The sequence below is a fragment of the Phoenix dactylifera genome, chromosome 14, assembly GCF_009389715.1.
Source record: "Phoenix dactylifera cultivar Barhee BC4 chromosome 14, palm_55x_up_171113_PBpolish2nd_filt_p, whole genome shotgun sequence".
NCBI classification, from domain to species: Eukaryota; Viridiplantae; Streptophyta; class Magnoliopsida; order Arecales; family Arecaceae; genus Phoenix; species Phoenix dactylifera.
The window spans coordinates 17,886,966-17,903,412 of NC_052405.1; the positions used below are offsets into that span (position 1 = coordinate 17,886,966).

Here is a 16,447-nt window from a genome sequence, read left to right on the forward strand (position 1 = left end):
CGGTTTTCTTTGCAGGACTTGCACACCCCCCGCAGCGGAGGACGCAGCCAGCCGGCGCACCGCCGTCCGCCCCTGCAGCAGCGGAGCTCCTCCTTCCCGGCTTCACGGCGGCCCCCGGGTCCAATTTCAGCAACAGAAGCTAATCTAGGACCTGGCCAATCCATGAAAGAGTTACTTCGGCCAGTCCTTGAGGCTTGAAGATAGTAAAAATTATTGTCCCAGCCCAGCTAATCAGAGTTGATTTCGAGAAAAATACATTAAGGATTGTGGAGCTTGTCTATAGAAAAATAGACACTGCCGAGGCTTTTTAATATATATGCTGTCACAAAAAAGCATCGTAGTTTCGTTCCTGACACTTTCTAAAGCGTCACAAAAACATCCATATAGTAATGATTTTTTGTTGTTTTTATATTTGATCCCTAGATTGTTTTTATGGCTTGGAAATGGTCGAACTAATGGTGTTCCTCTCTATCAGCTTATAAGTGGTTGAACCATTGGATATAATGCATAGTTTGTTTTGTATATCTTCTAGCTAGTTTCGGCTAATTTTGTTGTATAATGCCAGCCATAATATCCGAAAGGTTTTTAACTGTTTTTCGGCCATAGTATTGAACGATATACCTTCAATTGCTTGCATCAGGAATGCTTGGATTTTTGTAGTGCTGGCAATTTAGTGTATTGTGGCATTTTGTTTCATATCCTTGTAGAATGGCCTTGTGAGGACTCAGTAGTTTATTCAAATTCAAATAAGCATTTTAATAAGCTCTAAATCTAGGTGCTAGACTGCTATCCAATCATGGCATACTTAAACTATTAAAGTTCGTTCAGGGTAAATCCATCGACATCCCATATCTTAGAGATGATGGATGGAGCACAATGGATGCAGACTTGGTCATATGAAGAAATTGCATAGCGTCTTGTTTGAATGAAACCAATGAAATTTTTTAAGCTATGATTGATTGCTTTTAACCTTACCGAATCTAAATAATGATAATGGTAATTTTTACTTCAGAGTTTACAAGTAGATGAACCGAGAGTAGCAATCTGAAGTAAATTTTTGCTTGTAAAAGTTTCCGACACAGAGCTTTTGGTAGTAAAATTTTAACTGAAAAATATATTACTGTTTGATAACTATATTTTTAAGATGTCGTAAAATTTTTATATATTAAAATAAATAAGTCTTATATATAATAGATATTTTTAAAATATTGTTTTTATTAATCAATGTCGCAGGCATTTTTTTTTGGTTTAAGCATTGTGGGCTAACCCCGGCCATGCTTGATGTGTATTGTAGGCCAGAGAGTGATTCAACTATGTTTTTGGCTGGATCCAAGGAGGCGCAGGCGGTATAGGCGGATGCCGCCCCTTGCTTCAAAATATCTAAGCCATGGTCTGTGGCGATGTAGCCTTTCAGGCCAAGCACGTGTATATAGAGGGCAACAGGACGTGGCCAACCATTCTTAAGATACCTTTTGGGTTGAGGAGATGGAGCTGTCTAGTACTCTCCGGAACTTATTGTCTTTTATTTTTTTAGATGTATTCATGCTAGAATTATATGATCATCAGTTTCATCAAAAAAAAAAAAAATTATTACTAATCACAGTTCGCACGTGAGACAGAAACGTGCCTTCTATCGACATATCGACACCCATCCACCGCCTCCACACGGCGACAAGTTAACTAGCTTACGAGTTACGACCAGTAAAAATCGTATATATAGACCGTAAATAACAACCCACGAACCCGGTGACCAGGCTCCAACAAGCGGTAAGTTCTCGTAAATGTATCCTGTCCCGCGGCATCAGGAGAAGAAGTTTAGTCGAGGCCGCCTCCACCTGGAATCGGTTCGCCGGCGACGACAGTCGTCTTTCTAACGGGCGACCATCGCGTGGCTGGGAGTCCCAAAGAATAAAAATAAAATAAAACCCTCACCCTAATCCCAGGATTTTGATCGCTGCAACCTCCTCTTCCCGCAAACCCTAGCTCTTCTCTCCTCTCTCCTCCTCTCCCACGCGGCCTCGCATGTTATCGGGCCATGGAGATTGAAGTCGTCTCGGATCCCAAGTCGCAGCAGAACGGGAACCCTAACCCTAGCCTCAGCGATCCCGCCGCAGACCTCGTCGTCGACGTCTACTCCGCCTCCGCCTACGGGGACTTGGAGAAGCTCCGGAGGTTCGTCGAGAGGTACGGGCAGTCCGTCGCCAGGCCCGATGGAAACGGCTACCACGCGCTCCAATGGGCCGCCCTTAATAATTATGCTCATATTGCCCAGTATATAATCGAGGTAGTTTATAGCTAGCTAATCTCCCTTTCTGCTTCTCTTAATTGTCTCGGATTGTTTCGTCTGATTAGGGTTTTGTTTTTGGATTTTGAAGCATGGGGGCGATGTAAATGCTGCTGACCACACGCAGCAGACAGCGCTTCATTGGGCGGCTGTGCGTGGGTCGATTGCGGTGGTTGATGTGCTGCTGCAGAATGGAGCTAGGGTTGAGGCTGTCGACCTAAATGGGTACCGGGTAATGTTATGTTCGACAATTGCTAATGGTGATTGGATTTGTTGGTTGGATAAGTCATAGATGATTCGCATTGTTAGAAAGAGTAACATAACATGACCGTAGTTTTGGTGCAAGAATTTTTTTTCAGCCTTAAATCTGAATTTTTTAAAAAAATTCAGAAATAATCTTGTTATTAACGATTTGTCTGGTACTGCATGCTCCTTGCAGAAATATAAACATTTTGTACTCTGTCATACTTATATAGCGAACTATTCATAAATTTTCTCGAGCTACTGGAAAGTGCAGAGTGGGACCCTGTTTTTTCAGATGGAAGAACAAAATTAATTAAGTGTTTTCTATTTTTGGGAAAGTTCTTTATTTGGAATGGATGCTTCTCGGTTTGATCCCTTCTGTTTAGGAAGTTAAAGTAAGATCTGCAACCTCGATACCGGATACTGGATTGGTATGTTACTGATTTGGTACGGTATGGTACACACTCATACCGAAATAGTTTGAAACTATTTTTCTCACCTTTTATCTTGGTATATCTTCTGTGCAGCTCGGTATGTACCTCAGTTCATCTCGGTACACCTCGGTATGGGACATTACTGGGCTGAACATGAGTTTTGTATCGGCTCTAATCCCATTCAGTATGGTATGCCAATACCAGATGGTTCAAGACGGTACGATAGTCCATGACTGAAAGTGTTGATCAAACTCAAGTAATGACAAGACATCCTAATTTATTTAATTAAAGTGCTACCATATGAGACATCGTATGGATGTAGCGGAGGACTTGCTGATGAGACATCGTATGGACTTGCTGATGACCTTTATTATCTACGAAGTTTATGTAAAATAGTTGCTGTTGGATCCCTGTCTGTATTTATGTTTCAAAATCAGGATCATTTTTTAAATTGGAAAGACAATTGGCTTAAGGGTCATTAGTTTAACCATTAAGTGATCTGGAAACCAACTGGGAGATCATCACAATGTAATAAATGAACGCTTATTAATTGATTAAAATAAAAAGATGAAATACAATTTTAGGTATATATGTGAAATGAAGTCTAATGAAAGAGTTAATTCAATTTAGCATTTCGTGTCACATCAAAGAGGAGAAAAAAGAGAATAAGCAAGATTCTACAGTTAGCCCTCTAAAGCTGAGAGCTATGGTGGAAACAATCATTTCTTGGCATTCACCTTCTTGCTTGGTTTTAATTAATTACTTTTCGAAGTCCAAATGAATCCATCAATATAAGCACACTGTTGCAGGCGTAATGACGTCACTAATCTATATCATCGAAGCCACCTCCCTCCGTTGGATTTTTTGGGTGGAGAGGGAGGCATGAGGCCAGTGAGCTTGAGGTCGATGGAGCTTGATTTTGAAGTTGAGATGCCTCAAGGAGAGGAGAACCCAAAATGATGGGATTTGGAGGTGGGGGGAAGATTGAGAGAGGAGAACTGGAAGTGACACATTCTATATCTTAAAAACATCTGTTTCTTCCAAAACTGCAGTTGTTTGCTTGAGTCGACTTTAACCATTGGTCTGAGTGGTTTTCACAAATAATAGTGTTTTCTTTGCTCTGTATATATTTGATGTCATTCCAGACTGTAGGCCTCTGATGTGGTTTTTGAGACATTTTGTTCTTGATATCCTGTCTTCGTGGTACTTTCAAGACCTGAAATCTTATTCATTCACTTTACAACTACAACTTGAAGTATGGCAATATATATGTGACGGATTACACCCTGTTGCTGATTAATTTGTTTTCAAATTTAAAAGCAAGAGTTTCTGATAATTTAAAATACCAAACTCTTCAATATTGTCTTGTATTGTTATTTAATGAGGCTTATAATTTGGTTCCAGAAAAGATAAAAATAAAATGAAAGGATTTAATTTAAAAAGAAGCAAGGCTAGTGTTTGAAAGTTCTATGGTTTCTGCTTGTCAAGGATTGATGCATGTACCATCTTTTGCTGTTATGCCATTATGCTATTGGATTATATTAACCATATTTCTTATTGTGGATGTCTTTGCATCAGGCAGTTCATGTTGCAGCACAGTATGGACAAACATCATTCTTGAATTACATCATTGCAAAGTATGGTGCAGATTTTAATGCCCTGGATAATGATGGAAGAAGCCCGCTGCATTGGTATGTCAGATTCATCTAGATGAATGTCTCTGCTGTTATCAAAGTTGCTGCTTGTTAGAGTAACAGACTATCTGTTTCATGATCTCTTATATTACCAACTCTAATATTTGAACTTGGTATGGAGAACCTACAGCATGGTCCTATCATGTCTTCAGATCCTCTCTTGCTTTGGAATAGTGAAAAGTCACTAATATTAGTCAATCCTAGGCAGTTTGTATCTATAGCACCAGCAGCCATGAATACTGATTGAGGGACTAATTGGTCATGTTGGGAAATGTTTCAGTTGCCATTTATATTCCGTTTGACTCATGACTAGTGGTGAGTCTGGGCTAGATTCATTTCATATGCACTCTGTCCCAACTCCCCCCTCTGTACCATTACCCTTTAGAGAAGGGTTTCCTTTTGAGAGCCAGTAGGTTGTCATCACCATATGCTAAATTTTCCTCTAGAGTAAAGGTTATAAGTACACTTTTAGGAATACTCTTTTGGTCCGAGTTGTTAGGTGGTCAATATATGTTAAGGGTAATTCAAATTTATGGGAACAAAGAGAGCTAGCAAACTGCAAATAAAGTTGATTTTAATGTTTTTTTTTTCTTTTTCTGCATCTCATACATAAGGTTTCTCGCACACTGTCTAGTTGGGTTGTGCTCATATTTGCTTAAGGTAGTCCTTTAAGGCATTTGATTGCTGAATGAGAGAGCCTTTCATTTTGGTTGGAATTTTTTAATATCATGACTGAAGCAATTTTATCATATTTTGGGACTTCTTGTTCCCTTTTTTTGTAAGCAGCTGTCTTGTTCATTTCTTCAGCTTTACTAGTGCTTTTGCTCTAGTGATCTAATTTAGTTAACTTTTGATTTATCTACAATAAGGCTCTTGGGTGCATCATCTTGGTCAATGGTGAGCATTAGCGTTCTTTACTATTTTGATTTCTGTTATAATGAATTTGTTTGACAATTGTTTCAAACTTCATATCCATTGCAGTTCCAATCTACGACTTCATCTCATAAAGTTGACAAGATGATCTTAGCATTGGAAGTTTGTGTTGCAATTTAGTAAATTTGAATAGAAGAATTTCTTACAATATTACATGTTATATATCTTTCCCTTCTTAGTAATGTTATATTGCTGATATGATTGTTCTAGAACTGTTGTGTATATGCAATCACATGCCATATTAAAAGGGGAGGGAGAAAAATGTATATTGCCATTAAACTACAGGATTGTTCTGTTGCTTGACCAAGTCATTTTAAACATCTTGTGCCATTGCGTAGGGCTGCGTATAAGGGCTATGCAGATGCTGTTAGGTTGCTTTTGTTCAGAGATGCATACCAAGGGAGGCAAGATAAAGAAGGTACCCTTTCTAGGCATTTCCTTGCAACTGCTTTCCTTGTTGTCTTTTTCTGTTCCTACTGGTATTGTTGCTATTAGCAGTAGCGGTTGTATTTCTGCTAGTAGTAGCAGGAGTCCTTTTTCTGTAAACTAATGAGTGGATGATTGTATAAAAAAGAAACTAAAACTTTGAGAAAAGCATGCATTGATGATCTAACTATATCATCCTCCTTTAGGAAAAGTTGTATAACCAAGGGAAGTGGGAACAAAATTAAAGTATCTTTGTTTAACACATTATGGTAAAATAAGAAGAATTTGATCATAAGCATGATCTATGAAAAAGTTCAACAAAGGACGAACATTCACAATCTTGGAAAAAGAATTGTTGCAAGGTTTATGTCTCATTTGACAATTAAAAGCCATGGTCATGAAAGGAGTTCAAAGAGTATCAAATATATCGATTTACAACATGATGCTCATTTAAGAATTTATTTACTTTCAAGCATATATTAAACATTATTATCCAAAATTAGCAAAATGTTTAGAGAAAATTAATAAGGACATTAAATTTGAACTTTGTTAAATACAACTAACATTGATGGATTTGTAAAAAACTTTCAATTTTACATTAAGCAACATAATATTTGTTTTCAACAAAAGGAAAAGAAATAAGAGTAAGAACTAAGAAGTGATAAAAACAAAAGAAAGAGATGAAGAAATTAAGGAAGAAAAGGAGAAGCAGTTGAAAGAGAAAGGAGAAGGAAGATTAAAAAAAAAGTTCTGTAGGATGAGGGAGAAGGGGTAGACTTAGAAGGATGGAATCAGTAAGAGAAAGCAAGCGAGAAAACCCTTTTTGAAGAGCCCTGCTGGGTATTATGCGGTAAACGGAGTGGCTAGTGCTCATTTTGGGCCTGATCCAACATGACTTGGGGGATTGGGCCCAGTTCAACCAAACCAGGGGTTACTGAGCCTCATGGTACTGAACCTGGCCATCACAGTATGTACTTTTTTAAATCATTGTAATCTAATTTTGTTTGGTCAACTTGGTGGGCTCACATTCATTTGGACCTCGCACTTTGTAAGTCTATAAGGACCAGAGCAATAAGAACTGCTAATCTTCTGTATTGGCTGTTTGAGATTGGCTAACCTGGTCATAGGAGGTCATTGTAATAAGCTAGTACGTAGAAAAAGGCACACTTACCGGTCATTTCATCTTCTAAATAGTATTAGATATAGTTACTAACTATTATCAGTATATCTCATGTGCAATTGCATTATATAATATATTCTGGAACTGAAAGTTAGTTTCGCTGAATATATTGGAGACAGAAGGTATATGTCAATTTAAATACTGATGTAGTTTTAAGTTCTGTGGTTTTAGGCTGCAACAGCCTTGCACTGGGCTGCAATCAGAGGCAATGTGGAGGCATGCACTGTGCTTGTCCATGCAGGCACCAAAGCGGAATTGATGGTGAAGGATAAAAATGGATTTACTCCTGCTCAGCTTGCATCTGACAAAGGTCATCGGCATGTTGCCTACCTTCTTGTACGTAGTTGACTAGAAGTTGTATTATCATTTTATACATACATAATGCTTGCTATTTTGAATTTGAATTGATTTGCAGGATCAATATAGACTGCTCTAGGCTTACATTCTGTTAGAGTATAGTGAGTATTTCATTATGTAAATGCAAACTTTAAATGAAAATCTATATTGTGATAATGGAATCATTTGATTATGTTAACTGGTAGGTATCTTTGGTTGTACCTCCTGTGATGATCTGTAATTGTGATCTTGAGTGTCAAATGTGTTGCTTTCAGCAAGAATTCTAGATTAATGAAAGTGGTCATGAGGGTGCTGAAACCCTTTCGAACTTTACTAATACATAGTTTACTCTGCTGTGTTTAGTCCAATGCAACAAAGGTGAATGGCGACTCCTGCGTGATAAGTTTTGTGCTGCAAGAATCAGGAACATTGGATATGCCCTATTCTGCTGTTTCTGATAATATCCTTATTGTTCTTTTCATAAATTCCATCCTTAATGGTGGGTATTCTTGGTTTCTTAATTTAGTAGCTGATGAGTAGTGAAACTTTTTAATTGCAAAAGTTGAATCTTTAATTCCGCTTTTGCTCTATCTAGCACCTAATTTTGTGAAGATTACTGCTGTTGTTGGCCTTTGGGGATGGACTGCCGTTTCACTTGCAGTTGGTTCACTATTTATGTTCTATAGATGTAGCAGGTAATTCTTTATGTTGATTATGGATGATTTTATTTGTTTTTGTATATGAATATTGTTTTTGTCCTATCGGTTTTAATCCTACTATGCCTGAACAACATACACATAAGGTGGCATTTGGTAAGGGGTGATGACTGCAAGATCAACGTGATTTGGGTGGAGGTGATGAGATCACTGCATTTGGTCACACCCCGGTGATCCTACGTGGCGGTGATTTAAAATCACCTCCACTCTTAAAATCACTGCCCAACCTAGTGAAGTTAAATATGTCCTTGTGGATAGGTGTCCAAGATCACTCCTAGGGCAGTGTTGGGTTGAAATTGGGCGGAAAATGCCTCCTCGGTCTAGCAGAAAAAATTGGCCCCAACTGGCAAACTCTACCCTGCCCCAACCCTTTAGTCCCAATTAAAATAATATGGAATATATCAAGTTAGTTTTGGTATTTTCATGGTCAGTGATCTTAGATACCCCATGGCCCACCATTTTGTATCCAATCTGAATTCGTTAATTGGCTTCATTGCAGCAAGGATCCAGGTTATATCCAACCAAATAACAGGAGGGTCAGCGAGGAATGTAGGTGCAGTGGTTCGTCCTGTCTCTCTCTCTCAGTTGCCTGTAGTGTGTATTCTTCCGTTCATATTCTGAAAGAAACCATGTTAAATGTGAAAACAGCATGCAGCCTTGGGGTCAAGATGAAGTAGAACCCCATGACCCAAATACAAGTGTCTGGGATGGTGCTAGTTGTTTATGATTATTTTAACAAGAAGGATTAAGTGTTGAAGTTTATCATCATGCCATATTATCATTTTTAGAAATAATTTCTGATTTTATTCTCTTGTTTGGTGTGAATTCCACTACCTTCTTTCATCTTCCTCAATCAATGGGCTGTTGCAGCACTAACCACATTAGAAATTACCACAAGCTTCATTATATAAGTTGTTAAAAGGTTGCTAAACTAATTTAAATGATGTGCCTACTTCATATGCCTGTTGTTTTCTTGCTATCATTAAGGAAATCTTCTGTACGAATTAAAATTACTTAAGTAATTACTATTCAATAAAAGAGAATATTTTTTGTCAAGATTACTATGAAAATATGAACATTAGTTTTCAAAAATTGAAAGAGGAATTTGGTGAAAGAGGGAGACTTGGATTGGGGTCATGTTCGATGAATTTAAAACTGTTTTTAATCAAGGTTTTAGGGATAATGCTCCTCCAGTAAATTGGGCCTTTGGTCGCCATAAACTAGTACTTTAGCGTGTGCAATGTCACATGCAAGAGGTGGAAACAGATACCCACCTGGGAGGAACAGAAAAATGTGGTTGTGGGAGTCTGAAAGGGTGGAGTTGATTTCAGGGAACCTGGAATTTGCATTATAATAGTAGAGATGAAAATTGTACCTTATGTTAATTACTATTAGTTTTTTTTTCTCTTGTCGTGATTATTTATCTTTGGAATGACCATATATTGTGACAAATTTACAATGAATAAGAGGGAGATATGAAGGGGGAACATTAAATGGTGACTAGGCCAAGAGATAATAAAGCTAATGGCTTATAGACCAACTAATTGTAGAGGCTTTCCCAGATAACAGAGCAAATGAGGAGTCTCTAATTGTAAAGTTTTTGATTGCAATACGTGTTCCAAAATAAGGTGTTGCTTTTCATGCCACTGCTTTAAATTTCTTACACTTATTATAGGAGATGCCACTTCCTTGCCAATTCATGAAACCAAGGTCCAAAAACTCAGTTCAATTTTGGTTGGGTTAAATGAATGCCAATTCAGAAGTTTTGATGTGCATACAAAAATTAGGAAAACAAAGTAGAACAAGTCAAGAAACTAATCTAGAATTATCTTTCAGTATATTTTGTTGTTTAGGACTTTTGCGTACAATTTTTTAAAAATAAAAGGCTCCAGCAAGTTTAACATTAATTTTATAATGCAATATATCACATGATGAAGACATAGCATTTGACAATATATAACATTGACACTTATTCCCTAGGATATCTAAACTTATGGAAAAAAATTCTTGAAATTATACTAAAATAACATCATGTTAAACCTATGCCCTGAACATAGTCTTATATCGAACCAAGCAGCTGAACTGTGCCAATAATTGACCTGTCTGGTTGGGTACGTCCTGAACTAGCCAGTTCAGATTGGCAATCCTTGCATGCACACATATATATCTATATATACACTTGTTTGCATATGTATGCACATACATACACATGCATATATGTCTATGTGTAAAGTCAATTTCCTTCATTTTCAGCCGAAACTTCAAAAATAACCTATGTTTGGATTGTCTTTAAGGCAAAATTGAAAGGTTTCAATGTCAGCTTCAAAGTTCCAGCTGAACTTAAAAAGATGCATAAAACTGCTTCCACACCATTTTATTTGATTAATCTTTCTCCTTCTCATTCTTCATTCAGCTCACCATCCACCAATTGCATCCAACTAAATACATGTAGACTTTTCATATGAATAGATCTTGTTGCACTCAGCTGGCTATTTACCACTTGTATTTGACAGGACCCTTTGTTGGATATTGATCTCAACAATTCTACAATTTGGACAGGCAATTGGTCTCAACTCTGCCCTACATGTAAGGTACTTGCAATGTTTTATCTCGAGAGAGAGAGAGAGAGAGAGAGAGAGAGAGAGCTGTATAGGCAAGTTATCAATCACGAAGAAGCTATGATGGCCATAGGTTCTTTTCTGTTTTCTGTCAGTAACAAGAAGACCCAGTGTCAGCCCCATATACTGGTGGTTTACTGGACACTGTTATTCCCCCCCCCCCCCCCCCCCTCTCCTCCTTTTTTCTGGGTCTTTTTTAGGTGAAATACCTATCTTGGAGAAAATTTGATTTGCAATCTTGCTTTTCTCATCAGATAATCCGACCTGTGCGCTCGAAACACTGTCCGACTTGCAAACACTGTGTGGAGCAGTTTGATCATCATTGTCCATGGATATCAAATTGTGTTGGGAAGGTCAGTAGTAGTTTATCATGAGCTGGGTATTATAGAATAGGTATCCATTATTAAATGTGTAATGTTGTAGTTACATTTTCCAAGAGCTGAGGTAATTTTCCATGTTGCTGATTCGACCTATATTTCCTTCTTTACTATGTGCATTTAGATGATTATTCGTATGGTTTAATAACGAACTTCAACTTTTCCATTTTGACTTGGCTACATTGTTTATTTGGTTGTTTTGCAGAAGAATAAGTGGGACTTTTTTGTTTTTATTTGTATGGGAACATTATCAACATTCCTTGGAGCTGTTATTGCATTTCATAGTGAGTGCTCTAAATCAAGATAGCTAAAGTATATTGGTTCTTTTCTTTGTCTTGAATTAGCACATTTTGATGGATTTAAACTTTATGCTACATAACAGGAATTTGGACAGCATCACCAACAATTCCATCTTCTGATACATGGATTCATCATATGCTGACAGACCATCCTGGGGCTGTTGCATTTCTTGTGTTGGATATTTTCTTATTATCTGGAGCTTTTGTTTTGACAGTGGCACAGGCATCACAGGTGATGTTTTTTGATATTTACTTACTTTTATGTTGTTAGTATAAATATGGCTATCTCTAGGATCTCCGGTACAATTTGTGATGTTGTTACAGAATGGTAAAATGCTGCTTGAGATCTCTGAATTAGGGCTCCAAAAGTTTAGTACTTCCATGCTTCTACACTAACGTTGAGTCTAAAGGTTTATGAAAAATAATATAATTTATCTAAACTGTTGTTGGATTTTAAGGCCGGAGTGCATAGGAAGAGTACCCCAATTGTTGGTGGTGTCAAGGAAGAAGGGCATGCTAAAATGTTCATTGAGACATTTTAAGGACATCTGTGAAGGAGTTAAAATAATTAGTAGCAGCTGTCACTTGATAGATAATTTCCAATGGCAAGCAAAGTAGACCAACAATCATCCTGAAACTATCTACTGCTCTGCCCTTGGTGGTTGTCATCAATGAGCTGAAAGTTAAAATCCATGAGAAGGTGCCATGGATGTGATCGACAGTTTTGATCCATGATATGTTTGAAAACTAAATCGAACTATGAAGGAAACGTTTGGACTTTGGAGGTTTGGGATTGTAAAAGCGGTAGAAAGAAGAGATAACTATGTTCCAATTTTGGTGGTAATTTGAGATGAGGTCGTAGTCAGAGATAGACAAATAATACTACCAATGCTGATCATTATCGTTCTATTTGTAGTGAGGTGGCTGAAGTGGAGTGGTGCTTTTGTTGTATGATACCATTGAATGTCTTCAAAACATGAAGAAAATGTTATAAGATGGTAGTGGGGCTGGCAAGTACAGAATAACTGCATGCACACAGACAAAAATTGTGGAGTTTTTTTTTTTTTTAAGATTCAAGGACATGAAAATGTTGAAGTGGATGTGCATTAAATCTATTTTATATAGATATACACAATGAAGAACTAGAAAAGGCTCAGATTTGAGTCGAGCAAATCTATCTCTTGGGGCAATTTTGGTAAGGGTTCTTGATAACTTGTCTTTGTTAGCTAGGTGTAAGGCATTGCTACTGAGTTGCCTGCCTTGTTCTCATTCTTAGGTAAGCCAACTAATTGCCAGATTACCTTGCTTTGGAGGGGCAGAGGAGTCAAATGTTTGGTAGGAACACTGCCTTAGTTTTCCTCTAGTTTCTTACGTACACATTGTGTTACGTATTATAGATTGTAATTCTTACAATAGAAAATATTTGCCTGCTAAAATAATAAAATAAGTGTGAGTTCAAATTGGTGTGAAAAAAGGTGTAAATTTAAGTGAATATTAGAGGATACAGCTCACTTAGTAATAGATGACATTTGTATAGTTGAAACTCAAACAATTAGAAAGTATGCTTACATATTATGGTTATGGTCAATATCCACCTAATGAACATTGTTTGAAGCAATTCTAATAATAAACAAGCTTATTACCTTATACTTGCGATCTTTCTTTTTAGAAATACTCACTAGCTTATACATCTTAGTGATTGTTATCATCTTATGCTTCTCTTGTAGGTAATCAATTAAGTAGACCTAGATTCTTGATGGCAATAAAAATTGCAGGAACTAGGTTTTATGTTTAATTGTTAAGATTGTAAGAGATTGGAATTTTCTTCATGTCGTGGATTCGAGAATTGTCGAAACAGGATGGCATCATTGGTGCTGTACGATTTTGACATGAAACAAGCATCGTATGGGTGTTGGGACATGAAACTGTCTTGACCGGTATGTATCTGCCATACTGGTGCATACTAATAGTGCCATGTTGACCATAAAGGTCGATGTCGATGGCTTTTCATTCTTTTTGAGGCTTTCAGCTTTAGTACATACTATCGATGCCAGTGCCATACTAATACCCTACCAACACCGCACTGGTACTGGTATTTAAAACCTTGTTTCATGCACTATGCCAAACTTGATGGTAGGGTCGGAACTAGGGCGGGATGGTTCTTAGGCTTGAATTTTTCTTTCAAGGTTTGGCCCGAGACACTCCTGACCCGAACACAAGTTTGGCTTGAAGCCCAAATGGGCTTGACCTGAGTTAAGCCCGCTAGGGTGAGGTGAAGAGAGGGAAATCAAATGTGGAGCTCCAATGTGGGTTCCATTCTCCATGGATGGGCATTGAGTCGGGGGATAAGAAGATTGAGTAGAGGGAGGGAGGATCAGGTGGGGAGTGAGAGGGGGAAGGGGATCGGTTGTGGCGGGGAGGGGGAGAGAGGGGGGAGAGATCGTAGGGAGGGTCAAGGAGGTGATCAGGTGAGGATGAGTTTGGGTGGGGGGTGGGCACAGGGAGAGCGACACAAAAAGAGAGGTGGGAAGGGAGATAGAGATTAAAGAGAGGGGTGTCGGTTAGATAAGAAAGTGGGGGGCATAGGTTTTTAGGGGACACCGAGCTAGGAGTCTGATCAGGCCATGACTAGACCCGAACATGCTCAAAACATAATCAAGCCTCGGGTTCCAGGCCCAAGCCCAACCGGATTTTCTTCAAGCCATGCCTAGAGCTTGGCTCAAAGTCGGCTTGGCCCAACAGGCCTCGGGCCGAGTTGGGCCCATGCCCAACCCTCCTCGATTTTTAACTGCAAAGGACCTAAACCTATGATAAGTTCGGTTCTTCTGGAACTATATCTCGTGAAATTTTCCGCCATGAGTATCTAAGCATGCATTAGGCTTAGAAACAGCTATTTTTGCATTATAGAGTAGAACTTACATATTATTCAATGCCTTTTTCTTTTGTAAGTATGCTGATTCAATGAGCTGCTATACATGACTAGCAATGCATTTTCAATGTTGAAAAGCATGAATCCTTACAATTGCCACACCCTTTCTCTCCAAGTGATGGACCTGACATGAATTAGTAAATCACCATAGCTGAACATAGAAAATATAAGATGATATGACTGCAGTAAGAACTTGTGGAGATCGACTATAACTTGCCACGTAGTGGATTGTGCTCCTTTCCTCGACTGGGGCATTATTGTATGCACTGTTAGCAAATCAGCATTTAACCTACCAATCAGGTGTTCGCATGTATGCAGATAGCACGAAATATCACAACTAATGAGTTGGCAAATGCTGCTCGGTATTCATATCTTCGAGGACCAGAAGGACGATTCCGCAATCCCTATAACCATGGTTTTCGTAAGAACTGCACAGATTTTTTGATTCATGGCTACATCAGTGATGATGAAATTGCCTGGCCATCACTTCAACAAGCTGCACGGTGAGACCAGGTCACAAGGTTCTTAATAATGCAGTGGAGCTCCCTGCCATGAAATCCCTGTTATTTTAAATGAGACGGAAGTTTGCTCTTGGAGGTGCTTGAGGCTGAAACAAATGGACTTTGTGGATATGCTGGGCTGCTTCTAGGCTTGATTTGAGTGCTTGCTGTTCTGGGACTGCAGAGTATCAGTAATAATTGATGTCCACGCTAGAGTTCATTACTCCATAGGAATTAGCAAAATGTCCACTATTATCAGATCATCTTATGTAGAGTCTTTACCTCGCTTTTGTTTACAAGATAATATCTGTATTATAATATTTAGTTGTAAAGGAAACAAGATTAGAAGTGCAATAATCTTGTGGGATATTTTGTGTGTGTGTGTGTGTGTGTGTTTTGGTCAGTTATCCTGGAAGAAAAAAGATAGAAATCAAACTGCAGATGTCATGCTTTCTGAGCTGAAGCGTGTGCAAGTTTGCTTTTCGTTTCCTTTTAACATCTGTTTAACACAGGCAGTGAGTGCTCTCTCTCTCTCTCTCTCTCTCTGAGGCGTGCACAGGACCAAAGGTATGCTCGAATCTCTGTTGGAAGCTCAAGATGCACTTGAACGATAAGGACAAATTAAAGAAAGTGTTTTCCAGAAGTATCACTCAATGGTATGCATCTACGCATTTGTGACCTTTATGGCGGCTTGGCATTATTATTTGAAAGCAAGAAATGCAGAATCATTCTGTATTGGACGGTTTCGTCCGTTTCAAAACATATTGGCAGCTACCGGTGTTGCTCCGACTTTGAAACCGGTTTTCTATCGGAGCGGGAGAAGCCGAAAAGAAAGAGAGAGCGAGCTGAGAAGGGAGGAAGAACAAGCAATCGTGGATGCCTGCAGAAGGCTGTGGGTGGCCAAAATTAAAAAAATAAAAAAAATTTAAGTAAAGTTTGCAAGTGATTTGTCGATTCTACTTAAAAAATTTTAAATTTTTTTCGCAGCCGCGTCCTCTGTCTCTTGTTTTGAAAACAGGGAACACGGCCCCAGTCCCTACAGTCTTCTACGGAAGTCCGTGGCCTCTCCTTCTCCCTCTCTCTCCTGTTCGTTTTCTCTCTCTCTCTTCTTCGGCTTCGGCTGATTTTTCTCAATACAGCTTGGTACCGAATTGGTCCCGAGTTGGAATCCTTGTTTGAAAGCATTTGGTGGTCTAAGTAGCTGGATCCTTCCATTTTCCTTATGAAGGGAAAACTAACTCATCATGCCATCTAACTCCATCTTGTGCTGCAGTAGGAATTTTTGTACAAAGCAATATCAGGCCGCCTCTTGTAGCTGTCTCATTTGTGCAAGTCGAGCTTTTATACTTCTAGAGTGACTGGATTGTTTCAGATAAATCTGTCGACCGACCAACCGCTTAATCCCGGTTACACTTACACCCAATATTTATAAACTTATACTTGCACCTACGTGACAGCGAATCTATTTACCTCATGAA

The 16,447-nt window shown here is 38.6% G+C and overlaps 1 pseudogene; it reads left to right on the forward strand.

The window, feature by feature from the left end:
• Positions 1-1,998: 1,998 nt before the first annotated feature.
• LOC120113093 lies at positions 1,999-15,429 on the forward strand (annotated as a pseudogene).
• The last annotated feature ends 1,018 nt before the right edge of the window (positions 15,430-16,447 follow it).